The sequence below is a fragment of the Canis lupus genome, chromosome 7 (assembly GCF_011100685.1).
Source record: "Canis lupus familiaris isolate Mischka breed German Shepherd chromosome 7, alternate assembly UU_Cfam_GSD_1.0, whole genome shotgun sequence".
Classification (NCBI taxonomy): domain Eukaryota; kingdom Metazoa; phylum Chordata; class Mammalia; order Carnivora; family Canidae; genus Canis; species Canis lupus.
Window position 1 is genome coordinate 26,636,638 of NC_049228.1, and position 16,243 is coordinate 26,652,880.

General features: G+C 35.2%; 1 protein-coding gene across 7 annotated transcripts in view; it reads right to left on the reverse strand.

Annotated features, from left to right (window-relative positions):
* The window catches only part of DNM3 (dynamin 3), a 547,820-nt gene that overhangs the window by 189,344 nt on the left and 342,233 nt on the right, over window positions 1–16,243 (reverse strand). The gene's annotated exons all lie outside the window — the stretch shown is intronic.

The window sequence follows — 16,243 nt, forward strand, 5'->3', positions numbered from 1 at the left end:
GCAATTATGTCTACAGAATATAAAGAAACTTTCAGAGGTTCAAGGATACCTCTGATGCCCTCAAACATGCAGGAGTCACTTCAATTTCAATGGATAAATAACCAGATGTTATAATTATTGTCTACAATGTTTCTTAGCAATAATAAGAATAGTCAAGAAATTTTGCCCAGTCTTTTATCTAAAAGATGCTGAACAAATGTAAAATATTATTCACTAAAAACTAGCTTATAATACAGGGAATATATAGCTATTGACCATTTTAGTTTAAAATAAGACAAAAAACATAGGAAAACAGGTAATCTGTATTTTCCTAAATACAGTCACTGTGAGCCACCCCCTACCCCTGTACCACCAATGCCTCACACATTTCTTTAAAAGATTTGCCTCCTTCCCTCAGAATTTCCCTTAAGGAATAGTCAACAATAGAATAAAATTTTGTTGATAGGCTGTGGAGGAAAAAGCAACAGGAGAATACAATACTGCCTGACATATGGTATATTCTAAAATAATAGTTGAATTTTCAGAAACAAAATTAGTCAGGACAAGGAAAAGAAAGAATGAAAACAATCAAGTGATGTGTAATAGGCCATAAATAGAAGAAAATAAAGTGGGAAGCCAAAATTCAACCTGGCAACTCATCTCTAACAGAAATAAGGTCTCCAGCATATGTAAAGCTTTGTGTTGTTGAATCTGCACTGGCTTCTCTACCAAAGGGCTACCAGGGCTTTCAAATGTCTCAGAGAGTCATGGACTGAGCACACCAAAGACTTGGTTTCCCACCAGTCACATTGGCTATGGGTCTCTGAAAGTGGCTCTTTAGCACTGCTGCTTGTGTAAGAGGGAGGAGCAGCAGCAAATGAAGAGTCAATGGAAGCTCTCAAACTTAGAAAGAAGTCTCTCCCTCTCCATATTTTAGTGGTGATGTCATAAGGTATAAGGGTGCTGGAGTCAAGACATCTGTAAGTATCACTATATGGGTGATAGTGTTTGTGGACTGTAATCCTAATTAGAACATTGTTTTTCTTGGAAGGAGTCCATTTCCATTGGAATAAATAATCATAGCTGTGTCACTTCAATTAATAAGTGAGATTCTTATGAATCTTGGAAATGAGCTGGTGGAAAAAGATAATAAATTATGGCTTTCTAATAGTGAAATGACATTTTAATGTCATCTTCAGAATCTGTTGCTATATCTAGTTACATCTCTAATTACAGAGGGAAAATATTTAGATGGGAAACTTGGCTTATCCTGGACTTGAAATCTGAGCATAAAGCATGGTGACAGACAAAGGCTTCACCTCATCATATTATATCTGATGCTGAAAGTTCATCTTCTTGGTCTTTAAATTAAAAGGTTAAAGTTACAGAGAGATAATCAAGGTCATATTAGAGAAAAATGATTAATTCCTCTCAATAAAGGTTTCTTTCTTATAAATTGAACTTAACTCCTTGGGCAAATGTATACACACACACACACACACACACAGACACACACACACACACAATTTCATGCACCACACAATTATTGAATATGCTGTTGAAAAGTTCAAGTGAAAATTATCACAAATACAAATGAAGATTAGAAGAAAGGCTTTAAGTTAGCTCTAATTGGGAATAATCCCCATAGTGTGAACACACAGTAAGCATCTAATAGCTTTTGTTCTTAAATGATTCTTTTAAGTAGTTACATAGTATGAAGAAAAAGACCCAGGATCCAGAAAAACTTTCTACCTGAAGGAGTAGGTTAAATTTGTCTTACAATAAAAACTCTGGTCAGGCCAGACAATGATGACTATTTTTGTTCAATATACTGTTTTACAAATTTTAAAAATAAATTTTAAAAATAAATTTGTAAAACAATTTCTAGAGGAATTTAATTTCTTTGATGCCAATATGCTTTATCAAGGAATTTTCAATTGTTGCATAAAATTTTTTAAATTTCCTGATGTATTCAGAAATGCAGAGTTCACAGAATCTCTGCAAAGTGAACATTCCCACGTAACCAGCATCAGAAAAGAAACAACATTCTCAAGAACCCCAATGCCAACCTCCTTGTGCCTTTTAATTCACCAGGTCAAATGATTTCTACAAAATGTAATTTCTGGAGCAGGTACAGAGTGAAGCAAGACAAGCCTGCCATTTCCAGTTCTGTTGGCCTGAAGCACAGCTGGTTTGTACTATGCAGGCTCCTTCTACAAGTGGACACTGCCTGGCCGGGATGACCATGGAGCTACGACTACAACTCTCCTGTCATTCAGGAGAAGAGTTAGGTGAAGAGGACAAGGTGGGGGAGGAGAAATAATACTGGACTTGGTAGGCTATAAAACCAACATCTGAAGATACAGATTTTCTTCCTCTGAACAGTTATTTGACCTGGGGCAACTTAGCTAACCTATTTAGGCCTTAGTTTTCCTTTATCTATCAAAAAACACTGTTTGACTATATAGTCTCTAAGTTTTGTTCCAGGGCAAAACTGTTACAATTTCATATGGAAGGATGCTTGGATGCACAGATGAGGTATAAACATATCAGAAGGTAGACAAGTAAGTATTCTCTCTCTCTATCAGTACTGGTCTCACTAGGGGGCCTTCTATCATTTACTTTCCTGCTTCTGGAATCCTGTGTTCAGCCTGGGTTGGAGTTATTTGATTATCCCTTCTTATGTATTTATGATGTTAATAAATAATTCCTAAGACTCTAAGTTAAGTGTACAAATTTACTGTTTCCTTTTTAGGCTCCCATTAATATACAAAGTAAAAGGTTTGGGCTTCGATAAGCCTGGCCTCTCCTAAGCCCTTCAGAGAAGGAGTCCAGTATATACATCGCATCTCACACCTCCTCCTGTGGTAACCTGTGTACCATAAGAATAGAAATTTCACCACACATATACATGAAACATGAAACACGCAAAATGTGATGCCCATAAATGAGCAGATGATTTCTGAGATGGACCTTGTTCAAAGATATGAGCTAGGTTAATTGTTTTACAAAGCAACTTTATATCATATGAAATATCTTCAGTGACTGTACAATAGCAAAAGACATACATCAGCTTCTATTTAGCAACCTCAAAACCTCTGACAATTAGTTCCCATGAATCCCTGTCAAGAAGAAATCTTCCAGCAGCAGTGACTAGGCTCAGTTTGCTGCCTGGCTGAGATGTGATTGATATCAGGATCAGAGCAACCTTCCAACTTTAAGCATGAATATGGAAACTGCCATGAAAATAAGAATTAGAAATCTCCTAATTGATGTCCCTTCTGTCCTTTCTTTATTATGATTCCAGTATCTTCCCTGCATTTTCCCTTCTCTGATTCATCAGACTTTTTCTATGTGACATTAGAATAAGCCTGGCAATAGCTCTGCTGCAACTGTTTGCAATGAGATGAATAAGAACAAAACCACTGCCTGTTAGCTACAAGGTCATTCCTTTGCTTCACTACAATGAATAAATAGAATTAAAGAACGTGAACAATTTGATCTCAATTATGTAGAAACATTACAACGAGCTCTCTAACCTCCTCCCTTGGCCTCATAAATAGCATCCTCATAAGGCAGACAGACTCACAAAACTCCAGATTCCATTTTCTTTCCAATTTCCACCTGTTCCTTAAAAAGCCATTGCTTCACATTTTTCCTCTGACCTTATTTCAGGATCTACAGCAGAACTGGACAGAAACTGAAGTTTTAGTAATGAGTATACAACCTTGCATATATAGTCTCCATAGATCTAGAGTGTTTCCTTTTTCCATTCACCTAACCCATCAACTTAAAAAAAATTGCTTAAACTAGACATTGTGTGTCAAACTCAGAGCAGCAACTTTCTCCAGTCATATTCAGTCCACATGAGATACTTATGGATGTCATAAAATATAAAAAAGCATATTTTAGCAGCTTGCTGTTTTGAAAAAAAGGGGGGAGAAAATCCCTTCAGACAGTAATCAATTGCATTGTGGTGAAGATTTCTGCAAAACGCATTAAGCAGTTCGCGCCTGTGGCAATGGTCACTGCACATATTTTGGAAGGCCTCCCAGACTCTAAGACTTTTTCCAGACATCCAGGAGGAACTTGAGTATGATAGAAATCCTGCTCTGGGCCTTGAAAAAAAACTGTAGAAGGAAAACTTCTGAAGGTTCAGTTTCAGCTGGATTTTGTTTCTTAGACAGCCGAGTTGCCTAGGTTATGGAAAATACTAGTAATTATGGAGTGACGATAATCAGAAAAGTTTCCCCCTCTGTCTTTTTTTGTCTGCAGCTTTAATTAGTTAATCGAGGTTTGAGTTAAGCAATAATGCAACTTTGCTTCCTCAGTGTCATTATGGGCAGGGTAGAGCCTCTCCTACCCCAAATACTGAAATCACTGAAAGGTATTGTGACATATTTTCTAATTTTTAGAAACAAACAATGAGATATATCTCTGTTTACTGCCCTTTTGCTGTAAGAGCAATCTTCGATTTGCTCAGGAGTTAGGCTGTTAGGGAGGAAATCATGGGATTTAACAAGTGCTCTTTAACCATCTCTTTCCTCTGTCATGTTTAGATTTAAACTCTTCCCTCACGAGGGGCTTTTCCTGTGGTAAGGAATGAAACCTGAGTATAGAAACTGACATAGTTTATATCTGAAAGGACATATTGATGTATGCTAGAGCCAAACATTTTCCGCAGACATATATTACCCTCTTTCTTTTCTGTCTCAAAGGCATAACTTTTTTCTGGGGATGGAGACATTTTGTGCCTCCTATAAATTGAATTCATCTTACCAATGAAAGAAGTATATGAAAGAAAAAGTTTTCCTAGTCTTTTTGTTTCATGTTCTATCTCGGTTCCCATTAGAGTGTTCTCTAATGCTCAGATGCAACTTTACAATTTTCTTGTTATGCTTATATTGGCTAATCTCCCCTTTTGGCTTATTTTCCAGCTGAGTTTTGCTCTGCTCTCCAATCCATACAGCTCTCGGTGTGAGAAACAGGTGCTTCTTGGTCTCTATTCTTCACTTCCAGTACTTCCTGCAAGGGCTGAAAGTCAGTATTCCTTTAGGGAGGCAAATGTCGTTTTCCTTATCTTACTGATTCTCACATTTATTTGTTTTAGAACCTAAAGAGGCAAAGAAAAGCATATTTGCTTGCTCATGATTTTACATGTATTGTAAATTGTATCCTGTATATGTATGTATATATGTAACACATATAATATGTAATGCATAATTATACACACACATATATACACATATATACGTACATATGCATATACATACACATATATGTGTGTGTGTGTGTATATATATATATATATATATATATAATGTAAAATACTTTATGCCATTTAGAAGAGAGGTGGTTTGGAAAAATCACTAATTTAGGAATCTGAAGAACTGGATTATGTTTCAAGCTTTGCCATTTACCAGCAGGGTGACCTTGAGAAAATCATTGAACTTTCTTAAGTTTTAATTTTCTCCTCTGCAAAATGGGAATAATACCTGCCTTGCCTAACTCACAGCTTTAATACAAGAGCCAAATGAGATAGTTTATGTCAAAATACTTCTAAGGTAACATCCGTGAAGAGCTCAGAATGGTGTTTGGTGCATGGTAAACACTATAGAAGTATAAGCTACATATTAAAATTATCACTATTATATAATCATTATTAAAACTGCAAAGTACCAAATAGGTAATCACTTACTAGTGCATTTTTTTAAAAAGATTGTATTTATTTATTCATGAGAGACAGAGAGAGAGAGAAAGAGAGAGAGAGAGGCAGAGACAGGCAGAGGGAGAAGCAGGCTCCATGCAGGGAGCCCAACACAGGACTTGATCCAGGGCCTCCAGGATCAGGCCCTGGGCTGAAGGTGGCACTAAACCACTGAGCCACCGGGCTGCCCTACTAGTGCATTTTTGATCGTTGTATTATACCATCTCATGATTAGTAACATTTTTTAAAATTATAATTTTATAAATCTATTTAGCTATTTAAAACAGGCTTCAGTAAATGCATTTTCCAGATGATGAAAAAAAAATGGCCTCAGAAATATTAGGATGAAGAAAAAAAAAACCCAACTAGGCTATATGAGATGCTCATTGCCTGAGCTGACAAGACTTTTCTGGAACTCCAGCTGTGGATGGGCAAGGACCCAGGCAGGAGCACTGCAAATATAATCTATGTTACTATGGGGCTCTTGGAAGAGGTGTCAGAGTCCCATCCCTGCTTTAATGCAAATAGCAACTCAGCCTGGCTTCTCTTAAGCCAGTCAGAGATGAATGAGTCCAGCAAATCCAAGGCAGTTCTCAAATCCACTGTCCTGGCTTCTGGATGAACAGAAATCTCTAATGCACCAAAATCATGTCCAGCCCAAGGCAGAGCTGAAAAGTCATCAGTGTCAACCCTTGGGGCCTGTATTAGTTTGCTAGAGCTGCCATAACAAAATGCCAGAGACTGGGTGGCTCACACAACAGAAATTTACTTTCTCACAGTTCTGGGGACTAGAAGTCCAAGGTAAGGTGTCAGCAGGTTTCATTTCTCCTTAGGTTTTTTCCTTGTCTGGCAGATGACTGCCTTTTCTCTGTCCTCACATGGTCTTTCCTCTGTGTGTACCCCTAGTGTACTCTTTTATGTCCAAATTTCTTCTAATAAAGACACCACTTGTATTGGATTAGGGTCTGCCCTAATGGTCTCCTTTTAACCAAATTACTTCTTTAAAGGCCCTCTATCCAAATATGGTCACATTTTGAGTTATTGAGAGTTCGGGCTTCAACATTTGGGTAAGGTAGGCAGGGACACGACTCATCTCATAATAGGACCTTCTCTACTGGTTACTTCCCCCACCAGTTACTTCCTTCCCACTAAGGTCCATATAGTTCAACATAATTTATTTTCCCTTTGGATCCCTGCTGCTCACTGCTCCTGATTACTTCTAGAGAAACAGTTAATTATGCACAAATACATAAGTGTTTTGAAGTCTATATTGTGATCTGAAAATGTTATAATATTATGACCTCTAAGAATCTAAGTCTAGCAGTGTCAAGGATTAGAGAGTATGCAGGACAGCATTTTATTCCTTGGACTAACATAAGACCAAAAATGTGGACAAGTCAGCTATATCAGTCAGGGTTCTCTAGGAAGACAAAACCAATAAAGTGTGTGTGAGAGAGAAAGAAGGAGAGATAAAAACCAATATATAACACAGGGTGAACAAGCTTGCTGCTCATTAAGAAATCCTTAGATCTACCAGTCATTGTAGTGGTGAAGAAATAAAACTCAGCCCCTACCAGTAAACTTCATGGACAAAGGGAAATGTCTTAAGGGCTATCACCAGAAACCAGAGGAGAAGTAATAAATTAGCCTGGGGTGTTTTGGAAGGCTTCACAAAGAACAAGACTTTTGAGCTTAATCTTAAAATTTGAATATGAATTCTCCAAGCAGAAAATGAGCATAGGGAAGATTTCAAGTCAGCAGTTTACAAAGTATGGACCATGGTCCCCTGGGAGTCAGTAGTACCCTCTGCAGGGGGCCCACATAATAGGCCCACGTGGCCAAAATTTTATAACACTAATGTATTATATGTCTTTTCCACTATATTGACATCTGTCCTGATGATTCAGAGTAATGGGGGTAAAACTGCTGGTGCCTTACCACAAATCAATGTTGGGCATGAAGCACTTGTAGTTATGTTCTTCAATGTCAAGCTGTTGTAGTAAAAAAGAAGAAGAAGAAGAAGAAGAAGAAGAAGAAGAAGAAGAAGAAGAAGAAGCAGCCGCCGCCAGATTTGCATAAGAATATCTTTGATAAAAGAATGAAAATGATTAATTTTTAAAAATCTTCACCTTTCTGATATGCCTTTTTAATATTCGATGTGATGAAATGGAGAAGTACACATAAAACACTTTGCTATATCCTGTAGTTCAATAGTTATTTCAAGGAAAAAAAGCACTTGTTGGAGTTATGATTTTTTTTTTTTTGAATACCACTTTTACTTGAAAGAATCACTGACAGACAAACTGCAGTAATTCAAATGTATTGCATGCTATAAGGATACAGTTCTGTGAAACTGATTCAGTTGTATGACATTTCAAGTAAAAAAAACAATACTATTAGTGGCCAATAATAAAATTAGAGCTTTTATGTGAAAATTAAAATTTTGGAAAACTTGCCAAGACTTATTTGCTGCAATCCATGGCAGTATTAGCCAATGTGATTTTTAAATATTATTTAATGAAATTGATAAACATTTGGAATATCTACATATCATTCAAAGAATCAATATTTCCCAAATGGCCAGTGCACAATATTACAAAATCATGCATGGGTAAAAGATCCATTCAAAGTGCAAACAAGACAGAACATTGATTTTAATGTCATAGACTATGGAAAGTTAATTGATATGATTTGGGATCTACATTGTAACTAATCTTTAAGAAATTACTGCTTGCTGAGTTTTAGCATAGTATTAAAGAAGAATATCTACACAATTATCTGAAAAAATTATTAAAATGCCTGATCAGTCCTTTTCCAACTACATCTCTGTTAGAGTCTGGATTTTCTTCAAATCCTTCAACAAAACATCACATCACAACAGATTGTAGAAGCAGATATGAGAATCTGTTTTTGACCAAGCCAAACATTAAAGAGATTTGCAAAACTGCAGAACAATGTCACTCTTCCATTTGTTTGGGAAAATATTTTTCACAAAAATATATTACTTAGGACAACATACAATGGGTTCATTAGTATTTTAAATAAATGAATACATATATTTTTTAAGTTCTCCATTTTAATTTCTAGTATGTTATATATCAATAGATATAGGCTATAGTCCACATAAACAAAGGCTCTCTGGAAGTATTTAAAGACTACTTTCAGGGGCAACTGGCTGGTTCAGTCAGTTAAGCGCCTGGACTCTTGGTTCCTGCTTGGTTCATGATCTCAGGGTCAAGGGATCAAGCCCCGCATGGAGTTCCGCATTCAGTGCAGAGTATATTTGAGATTCTCTCCCCTCCATCTCTCCCCTCTGCTCCTATCCCTGCTTGCACTCTCACTTATGCTCTCTCTCTCTCTCTCAAACAAATAAATATATAAAATCTTAAAAAAAAAAAAAGAATATTGTCAGAATTTAAAAGGATCCTGAGACCAAAAAAGTCTGAGAACTGCTACTTCATTTAAGGGAATAGGTTGTATAAAAGCAAAGATCATGCCAGGGAAATACAGTGAGTTCCTGAAGTGAAAATTGGCATAGGCTTCTCTGAAAAGTTGGCTGGAGATGATGGTAGGGAAGTTAACTAGGTAGATTATAAAAGAAGCTGCATGCACTGATTAAAAATTTGAACCTTATCCTTTATACCAATGGCTTTCAAACTTTCATGACTATAACCCATGGTCAGACATACATTTTATATAAAACAGTCCCCAAACACATGCAAAATTATAAAGATAAATAACTAGAGTAGACTTTCACAAAACTTTACAAAATGTGATGTATTCTATTTTATTTTCTATTAAATTTTTTAAAGTTCAATGCCAGTCACTAATTTGAATTCACTATTTATTAATAGCTTGTGACCTGTAACTTTTAAAGTACTGCTCTATGTAACAGAGAATCAAGGGGCAACAGATGTTTTACCCAGGGAAGTGACATGATCACATTTGTGCTTTTAGAATCACAATGTGGAGTGGGGCAGGTGGGGTGAAACATTCAGGAGGCTGTCATAATTATCCAGGAGTTATCCAGGAGAGTGATGCTAAGGATATGACCTAAGCCAGAGGATTGAGAGGAGGGACTATATTTGAGAGAAAAAAGAACTATTAGGATTTGAAGACAAGATGATGTAGGGCTTATAGAAGAAGATATATCCATGATGACTCTGAGGAAGTTTGTAATTTGGGAGAACTGTGCAGCTGCTGAGGCTATTAACTAAGATATAAAATGCAGGAGAGTAATGGGTTTTCAGGACACAGAGGTGAAGGCAGAAATAAATAAACTGAATTTTTGATGGGCTGGATTTCAAGTCATTCAAGTAGTGATGCCTAAGATGGGAATAGAAATTTGGTTCTATTGAAGTGGAAAGAATTCAAGTCTGAAAATATAGAAATAATTGGCTATAGGTTTCCATACTGTTACTTCAGAAACACTGTTAGTCCTCCCAATCTAAGAACAGACTGTGAAGTGTGTTCTTTTAGAGCACAAATGATACACTGTATCAATTTAGGCAGAATAGCTATGGTTCTAGAAGATACAGTATCACTAAAAGTAATAAAACAAAAAACATACACCAATTTCAAGTTTCAAAATACATTCACAAAGGCCATTATATTGTGAAGTTTACTCAACATGGCTCATTATACAAAAAAAAAAAAAAAAGCAGCACATATGGTCGCTGTCAACATGTGCCATAGCACTGGGAGATGTTACATACTGCTAAGAAAATCTTTTTCATGACAATAAAACCTCAGTGAAGGATATAAATACTTCATGATCCAACTGTAAGAAAGTGCTACACTCATTTTTTAAAGATCTTAGGAGAAAGGACACAAATGTCCATCTCATAATTGGATAAATATTAAATTTATAAGCATTCAAAATTTAGGGCATAAAGCCCAATTTAATTCATTTCATTTTAAAAGCCTCATGTCAAACTTATTTGTTAATACTAGCTACATGTTTAGTGGCAACAAAACCCTTTGCACAGATATTTTGTTGAAAAATATCAAAGGTCTCTATGACCATTAAAAATGTGGCACAACATTTTATCCAGTTTATAGTAATGGAAATCAAGAATCAAATTGGTTAAGCAGCCTTGCAAATATCACACACTACATAAATAACCAAGTTAATAATCAAACTTATATCATAATTTATCACATAGCCTTGCAACTGAGGAACTACACACATTTTTTACTCTAGTACCAAGGCCACATAGAACACTATTATTTAATAAAATACCAGAACTAAACATTTTTTAACATGCATGGATTATTAAAAATAACCCACTGTTATACAAAAGCAAACTTCATAGACTATAGAGAAGAAATGCAGATAAATAACACAATAAATTCTACTAGAAATAACATGAGTCAACTTCACGAGGAATTCTGATTGCTATCCATAGTTATCAAAAATCTTAAAAATAGATTCATAATAGTGTTAAACACATGCAAAATGTCTGGGATTGGATATCATATAAACAACTTGCTGCTGCTGCTAAAATGTTGCTCCCTAATAACCTGGTTGGGCAGTTCAGCGACCAAAAACCGCTCCATGACCCGGACTTGTCAGCACAATGTTTATGCTTCGGTCTCTCTGACCAAAAGAGCCTGAACACATCAATGAAATGCAACACCGAATCTCAGCGGATGTAGCACTTGAGGGCTTGCAAGCAATCTAAACATGGGGTCTGAAGAAAGAGGCCTGTGGCTCACCCTTTGGGGAACACAAGGTACCTTAGTTACACAACAGCAGTTAGCAGATCAGAGCAGAGATTAAAGAGACCCAGCAGCTCATTCTTTGTCCTGAACATAATATTTAATCATAGCCAAAGACTAAGCAGAAGTTTAAATTACAAGTCTAACTTCCTGTTTTGTAATTTTTAATCATCAGTTCTCCCCAGTGGAGCTCAGGTTATATGGTTATTGTCTCTATTCAGGTGTGTTCTGTTTTATGCAACAGATGATTTCTAGAAATAGGGAAAGGGGTGAATCACATTCTTATAATTGTATTAATGCTTCTTTCAATGACAAATGTCATCATTTCATATTAAAACCGTTTAACTTTAGATTTCTGACTCACTAGTGTGCAGCTTTCTTTTAAACAGTAAAGTGACTAGAGTCCAACATTATAATTCACCTTAGAACCAAGCCAGTTAAAAGGACTAAATAGATTAGTCCTTTTAAAGTAAAAAAAAAATAAAAAAAATAATAACATTTATTTTAAAAAATCCCATGTTCTTCTTCTTATAGCTGTGGTGTTGCCATATATATTTCTTATATCTATTTGATATTTTGAAGAATTTCAGGTCATCTCATTAAACTTCCATGAAATATCCCAATTATTGTGCAAAGTCTTAGTGATACAAAATTTAAAAACATGGTCTATACTCTCAAGAACTCCATCATTTAGTAGAAGAAAACACTCACACACAGAAACAAATTATGAAATATGCCATATAAAAGTACATACACAGTTTAGAAACAGAACATTCAAAAGAGTAATTAACCAATTCGGTGAAAGACACAATCAAGCAAAACTCAGACAAAAAGAAATAGATAATCTGAATAGGCCTATTTCTGTTAAATCAACTCAGTCAATAATGAATAACCTTCTAAAAAATTAAAGCAGTAGGGCTTAATGTTTTTTTTTATTTTTTTTATTTTTATTATTTTTTTGGCTTAATGGTTTTAATGGTGAATTCCACTAAACATTTAAGGAAGAAGTATTAGTTCTCTACAATCTCTTACAGAAAATAGAGGCAGAGGGAACACTTCCTAACTCATTCTATCAGGACAGCAATACTCTAAAATAAAAATCAGATAAAAGTTTTTACAATAAAGGAAAGGAAAACACCAATACCACTCACTAACATAAATGCAAAAATTCTCAATATTAACAAATCAAATCTAACGAAGTATAGAAACAATTATGTACCATGCTTATTCTAGGTATGCTAGATACCTTCTCAAAATCAGTTCACTTCTCAAAATTGGTTAATGTGAGAGGCACCTGGGTAGCTCAGTTGGTTAAGTATCTGCCTTTAGCTCAGGTCATGATCCTGGACTCCTGGGATCAAGCCCTGAATCAGGGTCCCTGCTCATTAGGCAGTCCACTACTCCCTCTCCCTTTGCCCTTCCCCACCACATATTCTCTCTCTCTCTCTCTCTCTCTCTCGCTTGCTAACGCTCTCAAATAAATAAATAAATAAATAAATAAATAAATAAATAAATAAATAAAATCTTTTTTAAAAAAATTGTGATCCCTCCCATCAACAAGTTAAAGGACAGTAAGTAACAAAAAAATCATATGATTATATAAATAGGTACAGAAAAAATATCTGACAAAAACCCAACACCATTTCATGATAAAAACTCTCAGCAAACTAGGAATAGAGGGGGGAACTCCTTCAACTTGATAGCATACAGTTACAAAAAAACCTGACAAAAAGCCTAGAGCTAACATTATATTTAGTAATGTTACTAAAGATTAGGACCTAAGATTAGATCCTAATTTCTCCTAAGATTAGGACCAGGCAAAATGTCCCCTCTTATTATTCCCTATTGAATATCATGCTAGAAGTCCTAGGTAATGCATAAGAGAAGAAAAGAAAGAAAAGATATACAGATTGTAGAAGAAGAAATACAACTGTCTTTGTTTGCAAATTACATGATTCTATAGAAAATGCCAAAGAATTGACCCAAAAAACTCCTGGAACTAATAAGTGATTAGAACAAAGCTGAGAGATACAAAGTTAATATACAAAAGTCAACTGTGTTCTTAAACACCAGCAATGAATAACTGAAGTTTGAAATTAAAAATAAAAAAACATTTACATTAATGCTAAAAAGAGAGAGAAATACTAAGGCATATATCTAACAAAAATATGTACAAGATCTATATGAAGAAAAGTATAGAACTGATAAAATAAATCAGAGAACATCTAAATTAATGGGAAGAGATTCTATGTTCACAGACAGGAAAACTCATTATCAATAAGATGTCCATTCTCAATTTGCTTTATAAATTCAATGCAATTCCAATAAAAAAAAGTCATCAGGTTATTTTGTGGGCACTGAAAAACTGATCTGAAAGTTTATATGGAAAAGCAGAAGACCCAGAATAGGAACACAATACTGAAGAAAAGCAAAGTCAGAGAACTGACCCTATTCAACTTCACGACTTACTATAAAGCTATTGCAATCTCAAGAGAGTGTGGTATTTGTGAAAGAATAGACAAATAGATCAGAGGAACAGACAGAAAGCCCAGAATATCTTTGATAAAGGAGTAAAGGCAATTCAATGGAGAAAGAATAATCTTTTCAACAAATGGTACTGAAATGACTGGATATGCACATGACAAAAAAAAAAAAAAAACAACTGCATCTATACACTGATCTTACACATTTCACAAAAATTAACTCAAACTGGGTCCTAGACTTAAATGAAAAATACAAAATGGTAAAACATTTAGAAAATGAGATAGGAGAAAATCTAGTGACCTTGGGTTGGGTGATGAGTTTTTAATTACATTAAAAATCTCTGTTATGTCAAAGACACTATCAAGAGAATGAAAGGATGAGGCACAGACTAGAAGACAATATTTGTAAAACACAAATCTGATTAAGGACTGGTATCTAAAATATGCAAATAACTCTTAAAACTTAACAATAAGAAAACAACCCAATTTAAAAATGGGTGAAAGACATGAACAGACACCCCATCAAAGAAGAGAATACAAATGGAAAATAAGCATACAAAAAGAGTCCCTCTAATAACACCATAGGTCATTGGAGAAAACAACAGTGAAAAATGACTACACTATTAATATAGCTAATATACAAACAAAACAAAAACTGACATCAAATAGTGATGAGAATATGGAGCAACAGGAACTCTCATTCATTGCAAACAGTACAGCTACCTTGGTAATTTCTTATAAAACTAAACATATTCTTACAACACAATCCAGCAATCATGCCTCTTTGTACTTACCCAGATGAGGTGAAAACTTACATTCACACTAAAACCTGCATACAATGTTTATAGAAACTTTTTTTCATAATTGCCAAAACAGGAAACATCTGAGATGAGGTGGACTGGAAAGCATACTGTGGTACATCCATATACTAAATGATAAATTCAATGTAAATCCAATGATAATAACAAACAAGCCACAAAAAGACATGTGAAAGCTTAAATGCATATTGTTAAATGAAAAAGCCTGTCTGAAAAGGCTACATATTTATGATTCCAAGTATATGACATTCTGAAAAGATAAAACTGTAAAAAGAGCAAAAAAGATCAGTGGTTGTCAGGAGTTTAGAGGAAGGAAGTGGGAGAGGGGTGAATTGGTGAAGTACCAGGGATTTTTAGGGCAATGAAATTTTTTATGAGACTGTAATGGTGAATACATAACATTATGCATTTGTCAAAACCCATAGAATGGCATAATACTGAAAACAAACCATAATGTAAACTCTGGGCCTTAGTTAATATAGTTGCTAATAATATAGCTGATAATAATAATAATATACCAACACTGGTTCATCAATTGTAACAAATGTACCTACTAATATAAGGTGTTGAAATATGGGAAACTATGAGCAGAGCAAATGGGTATATGGGAACTCTGTACACTCTGCTCAATTTTTTCTATAGATATAAAACTATTCTAAAAAGTCTACTAATTTTTTAAAATGTAAATACATGGTTCAGAAGTAGAATCTTTAGCAGTGTTTAATTCTTCAGGAGAAGGAAGAAAGGGCTCAACAATCATGGACAGTAACAGAGACTGCCGAGCAGGATTTTGAAAGGCAAATTGTAATTTGCTATTCATTTGGTAAAGGACATTCCAAGTCAAAAGAATAAGAAATTGGACTCTGAATTTGAATAAATATTTCTAATTTATAGCAAATTAGAAAAAGATTATACTGCAGAAGACTTTGGAGGCATAATGAAAAGCACACTCACTTCTGAGATTAGAATCCTGTGTCAGTTAGTGGGAGGAGGTAGCACACTGATCCTGCAACCAGGCTACTGGGATTAAAAATTCCTTCCAACATTTACTAGTTGAATGATTTCATCCTCTTTAAGTCTCACTTTCCTCATCTATGGAGTAAAGATATGGAGTTTGTGCCTCCAAGTATAATCTGTGAGTTAATTTACATAAAGTTCTTAGGCCGGAGCTTGGTACCTGATAAGTGCTATAAAAGTGTGAGCTATTATCATTGTCAATACTACTAGTAGTTACTAGCCATGACTTTAAGCGATTCCTTTAACCTTTCTGAGCCCCAATTTGAGTAACACAGGATGATAAACCACCTAACTTGAGTTGATGTAAGAATTAGAGCAGTATGAGATGCCTGGGTGTGGCTCAACGGTTGAATGTCTGCCTTTGCCTGAGGGCGTGATCCCAGAGTCTGAACTGGGCTCCCACAGGGAGCCTTTTTCTCTCTCTGCCTATGTCTCTGCCTCTGCCTCTGTGTCTCTCATGAATAACTAAATAAAATCTTAAAAAAAAAAAAAAAAAAAGAATTGGTGGCAGTGTAAAG